General features: G+C 38.2%; 1 protein-coding gene across 1 annotated transcript in view; it reads left to right on the top strand.

The window, feature by feature from the left end:
- The window catches only part of ATP10A (ATPase phospholipid transporting 10A (putative)), a 110,035-nt gene that overhangs the window by 29,996 nt on the left and 67,709 nt on the right, over positions 1-12,330 (top strand). The window lies entirely within an intron of this gene.

Below are 12,330 nucleotides of genomic sequence, written 5' to 3'. Positions count from 1 at the left end.
AGTGAAAATCATGCATGAAAATTGTTTTTTAAAATGTTTTTCTAAATGTGGGAACAATATTTGCCAACAAATTATTCAGTCATTTCCAAGAAAGACTGAGCTTGATGAGGTAACCTTTCATGTAAAAAGATACAAAGGACAATACCCATTCCTATTAATTGGCCTGCTTTAAATTTAAAAATACTTTAAATTCTTCAAAATTAATTTAAAAAGAGGTCCTGTGAAAAAGTCTTCACAAATGGCATTATTTCTTCGTAATGGGGCAATAGTGAAGAGGAGTTTATAAGTTTTTTGTTTAAATACGTACAAATATGTACACATCTGTCAACTAACAAGCTCGTGAAAGTATTTGGGTTTTAACTGACAATGAGTTTTTGGAAGTGTGGATAATTACTGTGGGAATTATTATGGTAACATACACTTCATTTTGAAAATGTATTGTCTGGTAAAGTGATGGAAACCAGCTATCAAAATTTATACTGATGGTGTTGTTCTTTATAAATTAGGTGTTTTAGTAATCATAGTTCAGTAGTTGAGGACAAGTGGAAAAGATGGTGTGTTTCCCTGCAAAACTATAATTACAAGGTCTCTGAAGAACTAAGTTAACAGGTTGAGATGTACTGTCTGAGTGAGCTGACTGTATCTCATAATGCCATTGTAATTATGAGATACATAATTCATAGTAATTTTGATTGTAAACCAGTGGGATAGGAAAGGACTACATTTCTCTCTGTTGAAACATTATTGTGAAAAGTATTATTCTAGCTTATTATTTCATATTCAACTACACTCATTGACTGGCTACGGTAAATTTGGAACATTAATGAGATTAAGACCATCTTTAATTCAGAGAAAGCAGCAGGTGGTGTGAAAACATAGTCAAGTTGACATTAAAAGCTTTAAATAAATTTTTATCCTGATTTATTTACATGTAGATACCTGCAGTATCAGTCTAGTTTTGAATCTTAAATACTCAAATGTTACTAAAGGCAACCTACATTTCCTTTGAATAGTAGGTTTTTACATTTCCTGGTTCTCACTTCTTCAATATCTCTATTATTTACTTTCACCAAGAATTTTGAATATAAAATTTGCATCTCTAGGCATACTTGTTTTGACTCAAACCTTCAAAGATTCATATCACTGCATATGATTTGCATGGAGTCTGGTCTTCTAATTCTTCTTTGACGGAAGTGAGGAATATTTTTATATTCTGTGAATTTCTGTAAGATGGCCTTATATAAGGCTGAATTCAAATTGCGCTAGGACTTGGAGCATTGCAAATCGAGGCGTACACACACCCAGATTTCAATCTAACGTAGGATCCAACCCAGTCTGTGTACTTAGGTAGGACTGGTGGGAAGTGCTCCCAGGACCCAGATTAGATGGGACTTCAATGATCATCATTAAGAAAGCATTTTTTGGGAAATACCTTGTTGTTATTTTATACCAGAATTTTAGAGATTTTCAGATTTTCAAATTTTGTTTTGAGAACAATATGCTAATTTAAACATGTCTTAGTACTAAGATAGAGCCTGAGGCTGTTTGCTTTTCCTTGCATTTGTATTCTTGACTTGTTGAGGCAAGCAGTGATCCAGAAATGTAAAGACAGGCTGTATAACCTATGAGAGCAGATGAACACAGGAAAATTGGCCAGATACAGCCTAAGATAAGTCACTACATTTAAACTGTGCTTCTTGGATCAGCCTGAAGTACAGGTTAAGGCCTATTCTCTGCCAGCTACATGGACAAAATAGGATTCCTCTTGAATTGTAGTGCCTTTTACTGCTCCTTCCCTCTTCCAAATGCACTGATGCTGGAGACGTTTCTGCTTCAGATCACGGGCTCACAGTGTTTGTGCATCAGACCAGGGATTCATCATAGAATCACTGAGGTTGGAAAAGACCTCAGTGGTTGGAAAAGACCTTTGGAGTCCAACTGTAAGATCTTTGAGTCCAACTGTAGCACTGCCAAGTCCATCACTAAACTATGTCCCCAAGTGCCACATCTGCATGCCTTGAATACCTCCAGGGATGGTGACTCCACACTTCCCTGAGCAGCCTGTTCCAATACCTAACCACCCTTTCAGTGAACCTATTTTATTGAACAGCCAACCTAACACTTTCTTGGCATAGCTTGAGGCCATTTCTTCTTGTCCTGTCTCTGGCTGCCTGGGAGAAAAGAACAACACCCACCTGACTACAACCTCCTTTCAGGAAGAGAGCAATTCATTCCCCCTAGCCCTTGTTTTCTTGAGACTAAACAACCCCAGCTCTCTCAGCCTCCCTTCATCCTACCTGTGCTCCAGAGCCCTCACCAGCTCCATTGCCCTTCTCTGGGCACACTCCAGCACCTCAGTGTCTGTCTTCTCACACTTCTTTCTTCAGCATGAAGAAACAGAAACTGCATGGAAAAATAGCAACAAAGAACAGATAATTTAAAAAAATTATTCATTTAAATTAAAAAAAAAAACAAAAAACCTTTAAAATAAAGATCTTTATGCTCATAATTCAAGTCCTTAACCATTTGTTCTGTTCCTCTGGATTAGGAAGAGACTTCTGAGAACTCAGTTACCACAGAATTGCTGCCCTCCTTTCTGCAGAACTTTAGCCAGTTAGGAGGACATTAATATGATGGGGCAAGAGCAGTGGCTCACAAGTCTTTCCTCACCCCATGGGGAATTCATCTCAGGTTGTAGGACAGCCAGTCATACGTGTGCCAGAGCTCTAAAACCAATATGCAGCATCTGATCAACAAAAGTTTGCCAGATTCTATTATCTGCACATTTCTGCTGACTTCTGACTATTCTGGTGCCTCTTCCATTTGCAAGTTGGCATTCAAGGCAAGTCAGCTTTTGCCTACAAATCCTGCCACACCTTTCTTTCATCACCATTAGAAGCACACAGAAGTGTCCTGGTTTGCTTTACCTTATAGCCAGTAGGCATCTACAACTGCCAGGTTAAACTTCCCCCTTTGTTGAACTTACTGGAGGTGTTTGGTGCAGACTTCTAACTGAATGGATGTTGAGATAGACCACAATTTTACACAGGATAGCACCTTAAATCCCTCTTTATACACCTTGGTAAATTTGCCTGAGTTTGAGGTTTTCGTGTTTATTCAGTCTCCATTGAATGTACATCCTCATCAGATGCGGGAAAAGAATTCCTTAGTAACTCTGCAGTTAAATATAATTCATGTGAATTGAGAAATTAGTGCACCAATACATGCTTCTAATATCCTTGAAAATCAGTAATCTACATGTTACACAGTCTTGCACCTTTCTTCTATGAGTCTCACATCATAGCAGAAAAAACTGTTCTGCAAATATATAATGTCCTGATTTTTTCTTCTGCAAGATTCTTCTAATAATATTACAGCCAAGAGTTATTTTGTTTCTCTCTCTTTGCTTTTTTTTTTTTAATTTTTATTTTTTATTTATCATACCCGTTCTTTAAGCAGTTTACTTTTGTGTGGCACTACAATTGCGAAGTCTGGTGTGTAGGCTAAAGCTAATTTATGGAATTGCTGCCAGAGGAAACTTTGAGGCAACAATATGGAAAACATAATGTCAGTTGTTCTGAATGTAAGCATTGCACCCTGGAACCCACTGAGATCTCAGCTGGTACTCAGTATTTTTCCTGCCCTCAATCTGTGCTTTAGATTGTCCAGATGAAAACAGATGAGAACATCCAAATGAGATGGATGTCATGGATGGATGTTGCCCAGACAAGAACAGAACTAGAAGGAAGATTTAGGACTTAATAGTTTTAGGAGGACCTGGAGAAGGCTGAACACTTACACAGAGTCTGAGATGTTGGGTTTGCCTGTTAAATGTGAAAATGATGAATTATTAATGTTCTTGTTAACATTAAATAGCCAAACTGCATTAACTTCTTGAGTGCTTTATTGTAGTGATGAGGTAAAGTGTGGCCTTTAGAGTTTTAAAGGAGATGTATGGCACAGTTACATAGTCTCCCCAACTGAGTATCAGTGAACAACTCCATCATGTGCACGTAATTAGAACTGATAAAAATTCTTTCAGATTTTATATGTTTACTTAAAAGAACTGGAATATTTTTTCAAATACAAACAGTTGCACTTCTTAAGAAGTACTTGTCTTTAGAATCTCTTTACAAATGGCTTTTTGTGTTTACATAGTGACTATATTAATGCTTTTTTTATGTCCTGGGTCAAGTTGTCCTGAGATCAAATGAGGCAGATGTGCAGAACAAGAGGAATGAGGAATAAAATTTCCACTGAAGTGACTTAACTCTTAACTCTTAAAGAATGGGATTTTCCTTAGTAACTGTGCAGAGCCATGCTTAATTTACCTTTTGATATGTACCTTTAAGATATGAAGAGCTCCCTTGGAATGGTCATCTGATTGTATTGCCTTAAATGTAGTGAGAGAGCACCAAAAGGAGGATTTAGTCCACCAGATTTGTTTATGTATCTTGCACCTGAATTTTAGGCACTCAGAAAGTATTCCTAAGTCTCCTCAAGCCACTAATTATTGGTTTAGAGGACAAGGACCCTGGAAAGCTCCTACATGGAGCTCATGGCTTACCAAAATTTGGCCCCTAAGTTATCCCTAGGAAGAGTTTCTGCTTTTTCTTCAATTGTTTAGGCATCAGGCACAGATTCAGGAGGTTTGTGTCATGAGGTATCTACTATTTCAGTGGCTTCCCTTCAGCAGGACATTATTTCTTCTTCTTTGTTTTCAGAGCACGGAGCTGGGATGAATCTTTTTGCAGTGGCTTGGAGTAGCACTTTAATGGAAGTATTCAATGTTAATTATCTGTGACGGCTCTGAAAATCAGGATGAGAATGTTATCTGGCTGTGAGCCAGGTTGCATCCAGGCTGTTCTTCCACCTCCTTGTGTGATACCATTTAGAAAACCTCAATACTAAATTATCTATCTGTCCTGCTATATATAAAGCAACTGATATTCTTCTCTCCCAATGTATATGTTTGTTGGAAGAGTGATAGGACTTTTTTCGCATTTTTGGCAGCAAACATAAGAGGTTGAGAATCATACCACGTACAGAAACCCTAGATACTAGATGTCTCTCTGGAACAGTCTTGTTTTAAAATCAAGTTCTAGAAGACAGCTTTTCCTTTCTTCAGTTTGTGTAACGTTTCATTACATGTTCTGCTTTTGTGTTTCATGTTGTTATCACAACAAGTTTTTGGCTGAAAAATCATTTATTCCGGGTAGTAAATGTTTCATTATATTTAACAATAGTGAGGTTTCTTTCAACATGAGGTATAATGGAGATAACACTGCCAAGAGAAGTTAAATTACTACTTCTACATTATAAGCCGGAATAGTTTCACTATTAGTGGAAAAATTAGCAGTTTTCAGAAAGTATTAATTTGATAAAAGGCACCTTTATGCCTCATCATCACTATATATGCAGATTTGCTTCTAGCAACTGTAACATAAATTTGCACATGCTAATACTACATAAAAGGGAAAAAAAAGGATATTTGAAGTGCGTGAAAATAATGCCCCTAAAATAAGGTGTAGATTATAGAGTCTATTTAGAAACTTCAGTTATGGAGAGATTTCATTCTCTTCAATGTTTCTCAAAAACACACTCTACTAATCTGTTTTGTCTGATGAGTATCAGATTCAGAGTCTCTTTGTGATTTATTTTCATAGAAACAGATGTTATCATTTGTGGTGGAATGGAGACATATTCTGGGCATTATGTAACCTCCTTTGGCATTAATTTACTCTACATGTTTTTCCTTCATTTTGCCATAACATTGTAATTGTACCCAAATGGTTCTCAACATGTTTCCATAGATGCTTGACATGTTCAGACTTTGTTCAATGTATGCCTTGTTCTCACAGATAGCTCTTGTTTTTAAACCTGTGATCTACTACACTAGTAGTTTTCAAATCATAATTGATACTGGTTATAACACAGCACTTTTGTTCACGTCTTTCACGTGCTGTCGACCAGCTCTTATTTTGTAGCTTGTGATGAATTTTGTAACATCTCTGCTTGCCACTGAAGTGTTCACAGTTCCTTAGTTAATAGTGTTCCTTAGTGGGAACCCTCTCCACACCGGCATGTCCTGAGAGGAGAGGTAGGAGACTGAAGTGAAGGCTCCAGACCAGGCAAGAGAAAGAACAGATGATTTAGGAAAACTGTATGAGCATAAAGACCTAATGAGAAACAGCTAGATGCTGGAGCCTCCCTAAAGATAGTCTGGCCTGATGTGACACTTCTGTGTTTGCATTAGTTTGAGGCTCTCCTTCAGAAGTTGCTGCTCTGTTTGGGGCCTGCTAATTAGCTCCCAAGTTTTTTTAGTTAGATCATACCTAACCGGAAGATTGGTCGCAGCACTTGTAGGCAATTGATCGGAACATATTTTAAATCACTGGGAGCAGAGATGTACCTGAATCATTCTTTTGTGCTACCCCAATCTATTTCTACCTCCTGAGATGAAAAGGAAGGACCTGGCTGACATCAAGAACAGATACAAAGTATGCTTTGTACATGCATAACAGCTCTTCGATTGTCTTTTGTGGAGGGCTTTTCCTCTTCCACAGACTTAGTTTCTTGCTGTTTCTTTAAAATCCTACTGGCCAACCTCAGCTGGCAGGGAAGGCAGAGGAGACAGATTTCTTTTGAAGTAAAGACAATTGTTACTTCAAAAGCAGGTCAGCGGATGGGCTTGGACTGGGAAACGACATTTTATCTGGATGTTTTGAGAGGCTTGAAAACCTCTGGGTTGCAGCTGGAATGTATGTAGGAAAGGGTATGCTCTATAAACCAGGTCAAACAGGCTGAACACCCCAAAAAGTGCAAGAGAACATCTTCCAATCTTCTGGAACATGTGTTTTACAAGCCCTGTTGAGGTAAATGTAGGAGCCTGTGCTGAGACTAGGCTAGGGTAGCGCTACACAGAAGCACGGGGTGCCCCAGCCACTCAATCTGATGGAGCAAATCTGCATCAGCCATTCCCACTAATTAACTGTAATTTTTTTGTCAATGGAAAAGTACAGGAAGTAAGAAATTATTAGCTTGTAGTCCCCATCCTCTCAATTTAATGTATAAAATTTCTAGTATGCAGACCTTACACAAGTGGAACAGATTACAGCTGCATGACTTTCATATTTCTTTGCCTAGTATTGTTTATGATAATTTTCCCAAACTTAAAAAAAGAAATTCTAGAGAAGATGCAAGACATATTTTATCTTATTATTATATACCTATATATATGTTGTCTTAAGTAATTTTCAATAATTCTTTATTATGTGAAAAATGTTAAAATACATTCAAAATAAGTAAACTATCATTTTTTAATTTCTGAATGGAGACAATTTGAAAATTTCAGTCTTTTGTAGATATCAAGTGGTGTCTGCATGTCCAGAAAGAAAAATTATGAGCATTATCTTTATCAACTTATGTTGCAAAGGAGACAAGAAGAAAAAGCATAAAATGAAAAAAAATGTCATTTATGAGTTTCTGTATTTCTAAATCAGAAACTGACATTTTTTTAAAAAACATCAATAGTTTTGGTTTGTTCAGTTTTTGCTGCTAACCAAAGTCAATCTCAAATTTGGCACTCACCTTCAGGCTCTTCTTCAAAGCAGCATTGGCCAAATATATACAATAGACTAATGGTTGACTAATACAAATTTTTAATAGCAAGGAAAGTATTTTTCTCTGTGTTCATACACTTGAAAGGATGTCTCAGACTTTTTGTGTGTATATTCAAAAGCAGATATGCCAGGACAATGGAACTTTATCATTGCAGTTTGACTCCTGCCAGGGCCACGTTTGCTGTTGGCTAACAAAAGTGTTGATGTCAATACAGCTGTATCAGCTGACTTTTCAGCTATTCATTTTTAGATTTCTGTCAATGTTTACCTGTAACAATATGCTCAGAAAACTGAAAGCACTGGAAAGTTCTACTTCAAATTATGGCAGAGACAAGCATGAAGATTTACATGACTGTGGGTTTAAACCACAGCTGACAATTCTTTGCATGCAAGTGTATTGATAAAGATTAGGCTGTGTGCAGGAGGATGCACATTTTTAGTATTTGAGCTCAACAGAACACATTATAGTAGCTGAGCATGGCTGTCTGAAATTAATAGTTCATCGTTGTGATTTAACTAGAGAATAACAACATTTATTCCTTCTGCAGAATGGCATTAGTTCATGGCAGCATATTGATTTGTAGGACTTTCATCTAACACTCCAAGCTTGAAAGATTTAGTATCTCTGACCTCTTCCTGTGGTTCATCATGGTTTGCAGCATTCATTTCTGGTAGCATCAGCCTTAAGTATATTGTAGGTAATAAAATGTATCATCAGGCCCATGATAAATGAGGGCAAGTAGAACTAGAGTTGTGGGGTGTCACCTTCTGGGCTAGATATCCATGTCAGTTTCCTGTGACCATTGCAGGGGACTGGACTCACTGAGATGAGTCACTCACTCATCTTTCCTGCCAGAAATGATTCCTGTATTCCTGCCAGAATTCTTTAAGCCTTTCAGCAAAATATTCCAGGAGGTTTGATGATGTTTAAGTAAACTTGCCAAAAGCTTTTGTTAACAAGACCCTTGCAAATACTGCTCGCAGCTGCCTCAAAATTAGTGGTTTAGGCCACTTCAAGAGTAGCAATCAAAGGTATTACCAAAAGCAGATTTTAAAATAAATTTGTAAAGGCATGACTTAAAAGAGTATGATGGCAGGGTTCACTCTGTTAATACAGAGATGAAGCACACAGGGAAATTAGAATTATAATGAATATTGTATGATTTACACCAGGGCTGGGATAAGAGTGCATAGGGTAAGGTAGATTTCCCCATTGAGTCATAAGTTACAGAGTGGACCCCCTTGCTTTTTAAACTTCTGATGGAACCTAAGTGCAACTCAATCAAAGTGTCATCTGTCTTCATTCATGGGATATCTAAAGGATTTAATAAGGAAATCCTGCTGTTAGGTCACAAGATTCAGAATGGACTCCCTTGCTTTCTAAACTTCAGATGCAGCTTAGGTGTGGTTGAGTCCAATCTTAGCCTCAAACCTGGCAATGGTTTATGTCTGAAGGACTTAGCAGCACTCAGTAATTGATTAATTTAATATTTACAAAGTGATTAAATAGGATTAACCTTAATCAAAATAGTAATTCAGTTATCTGTAGGGTGTTTAAATCAATTCACGCCTGCACACACACAGACACAAATATGTGTGTGTATATATTTATATATATGCACAGAGGTACTTGTTAGAAGTTCCACTTTGTTTCACTGTAGTCTCAGTGAATTACATTGAATGTCTTGGCATTTCTCGATGGGAGAGGCTTGACTGTCAAGGACTGGAGGTGTCAGCTGCCTCAAAATTGAATTACATTGAATGTCTTGGCATTTCTCAATGGGAGAGGTTTGACTGTCAAGGACTGGAGGTGTCAGCCCCAGCCAGCTCTTCAGCTTTTGGTGACAGTCCCCTGAGTACTGCAGCTTGACAGATTGCAAGCTCTGAGTGGCATCCCACTCTGAGGGCCATGCTGGTACAGCCTGCTGTGGTCTGGTAGAACTCAAAGGGCCTCATTTAGGACCACTGTTTACAGGGTCACAAGATGACTGGCATTTTTTTCATTAGTCCATTTCCATCATGACTCTAACCCAAGTTGATAATTACTGAAATTATTCAAAAGCCCAGTTTCACTGGGGTTATGATTCACGTGGGTAATGTTCCAAGGGATGTCTGATTATTTCTCATTGCCCTCCTTGGTCAGAGAGCACGTGTCCCTGAAATTAACAGTGCCACTCCTCCTTACCCGTGCAAGGGTTCCTGGTATGCTCAAGGGACATTTCACCACCCAACTCACTACACAAAAGCCAAGGCCTAATTAGAATTATTGAAATTATAGAACAGGCTTGAGGAGGTAGAGCAGACCCCAGGAAGGAATGCACCACCACAGAAGCCCTGTACTGAGGCTGCAGAGGACTGCCATCCTTTTGGGCTCCTTCTCTTACAGAAAATCTGACTTTTCTAACTCTCTATATTATATAATTTTACTGGCACAATATAACAGCAAGAATAAACATTTAGTAGGTAATAGAAAACTTGGACAACAAAGTCCTGTCTCTGCACAACCAATGGAAAAAGCTTAACTTTATCAATGGGGTCACTCGGTGTGTTTGTACTGGATGTAGAATATGACAGCTGTCTTGAGGTGAGCTAACCTGCATGTTCAGAGGACTAGGCTGAGCATGTTAAAGGAAAGCTTCATAGGGCCTGATGTATTCATGTCCAGATAGTTTCTGCATCACCCCATGTGAAGACAGTATCACGCCATACTCTGCAGAGAAGGCTTGCAGTGACCATTTACTGGCTGCAGTGAGACAAGTCTCAGTTCAGAGCTCTGCTAGAGGACACAGAGAAACCCAGTCTAAAGAAGATTAGGAAGTAATTTTCCATGAAGACAGTAATTTTCCATCCACTATTGACCCTTGTTAGCAAAGAGCTGATCGAGTGGAATATGGGGCCAAATTGTTCCCGTGTGCCTAATGAAGGGGGTTGTGCCCTGGGGCCCTGGTGCATGTCCAAGAGGTCTTACATTCATAGATTTATTGAATCATAGAATGGTTTAGCTCAGTAAGGACCTTTAAAAATCGTTTAGTCCAATATTCCTGCCAGGAGCAGGGATATTCTTCAATGTATCAGGTTGCTCAAAGGCCCGTTTTGAACACTTCCAGGGATGGTGCATCCACAGCTTCACTGGGCAACCTGTTCCAGTGTCTCAGCAGCCTCACCATAAGAAATGTTATCATCTTATCATCATCTTATGTTTCATCTAAGCCTATCCTTTTTCAGTTTAAAACCATTACCCCTTGCCCTGTGGCTATTGGCACTGGTAATAATTGCCTTTTTTACAAGTCTCTTTTACATACAGAAAGCACAATAAGGTGCTCCCTGCAGCCTTTTCTTTTCCAGGCTGAACAACTTCATTTATTCCAGCAGAGCCATTTGGCCTTGTGTTGCTTAATATCCACCCTTCCTGCCACCGTGTATATAGTTGTGGCAGTTGCTAAGCATGTGAGGGATGAGGAAATGCTAAAATAGCAATGCTTTTCAAACAATAGAAATTAAATAAAAAATAGTAGTGCTTATAGCACAGTATGGGACTACTTGCTATTTTTATCCTGATCGTGCTTTTGTACTGCTGTTCCTTATACATGCATTTGTACATCACCCAGTTTCACAGTTAAATTAAAAAGGATGAAGAACAACAGACACATGTAAAGGGATTTGGAGTTACAGATTGCAGAGCTAACAAACCCTTCAGATCTGCAGTGCAGTAATTTGTACTGTATTATAGCACACTGGGTTTCAAAGCAATTCATACTCATTAGCAGAGAAAGTTAAATGTTTGTTTCAGCCTGATTATGAAGAAAATGTGTAATTTCAGCACCTAGTAGGTGTACTTACCTGCCTTTGTTAGATTATCATGTTTTACACTTGGTTCATACTAATCTTTTCAGGTTTTATCAAAATAGAAATCACAGCCATAATTTTCATTCTTCCCCTTATAAAGTGGATGTTATGAAAAGACAATGAAGAAATTCTGGGAGATAAAACCTGATCTGATACCCGACCCTTTATTGTTCAGGATTTGGGCTAAATACATGAAAAAAAGCCAATTAACTTACTAATTCCTCTAACACCAGTGAAGGCATAACTATCAGTAACTCCAAAGTAACAACATTGTCAGGACTTCCCTGTTTCCACAAATCTATTCCCATTACTGCTGAAAGTGATGTTTTTTAAAATAATATACTTTAAACAACATAAAAAGGCCACTGCCACCTCTCCCCACCCCTCATCAGAATCCCATTTTGCCAGTTAAAGTGCTGTCTCAAGAGACAGTCTCTGGTGACAGCGCCAGCATTGACAATTGTCTCGGACCTTACACAGCAGAAGGCCTTCAAATGGCTTAGAAAAGTGTCAGCATATTAGCTTCCCATTTTAAGGAGGTATTTTAACAAGTCAATATTGGAGCTGTTTTGAAATTGATTTCTTTCAAAATCATAAAAGAATAAATCACTTTCCATAAATGCCAAGAAAGCACACGAGTCTGTGCCTGCTGTAAAACTAAAATCTGAAATTTTAGCTAAAATTAATTGGGTGGTCACCTGTTCCTTTTCCCTCTTTCTCTCAAGAAAAGTTAAAAACTAAAAAATAGCAAACTAGCATGACCTTTAAAACTAGCAAGGCTTAGTGCTTGTACTCCAAAATGAAAGGTTCAGGGTAACTAAGCTGGAATCAGCTATGTAACAGACAGCACTCTGGCTAGAAG

Source organism: Pseudopodoces humilis, chromosome 2 (assembly GCF_049639895.1).
Source record: "Pseudopodoces humilis isolate 2021_Gansu_Grassland_sample_001 chromosome 2, ASM4963989v1, whole genome shotgun sequence".
NCBI lineage: Eukaryota > Metazoa > Chordata > Aves > Passeriformes > Paridae > Pseudopodoces > Pseudopodoces humilis.
Note: the sequence above shows the minus strand (reverse complement) of the source record. Positions and strands in the feature narration are given on the sequence as shown.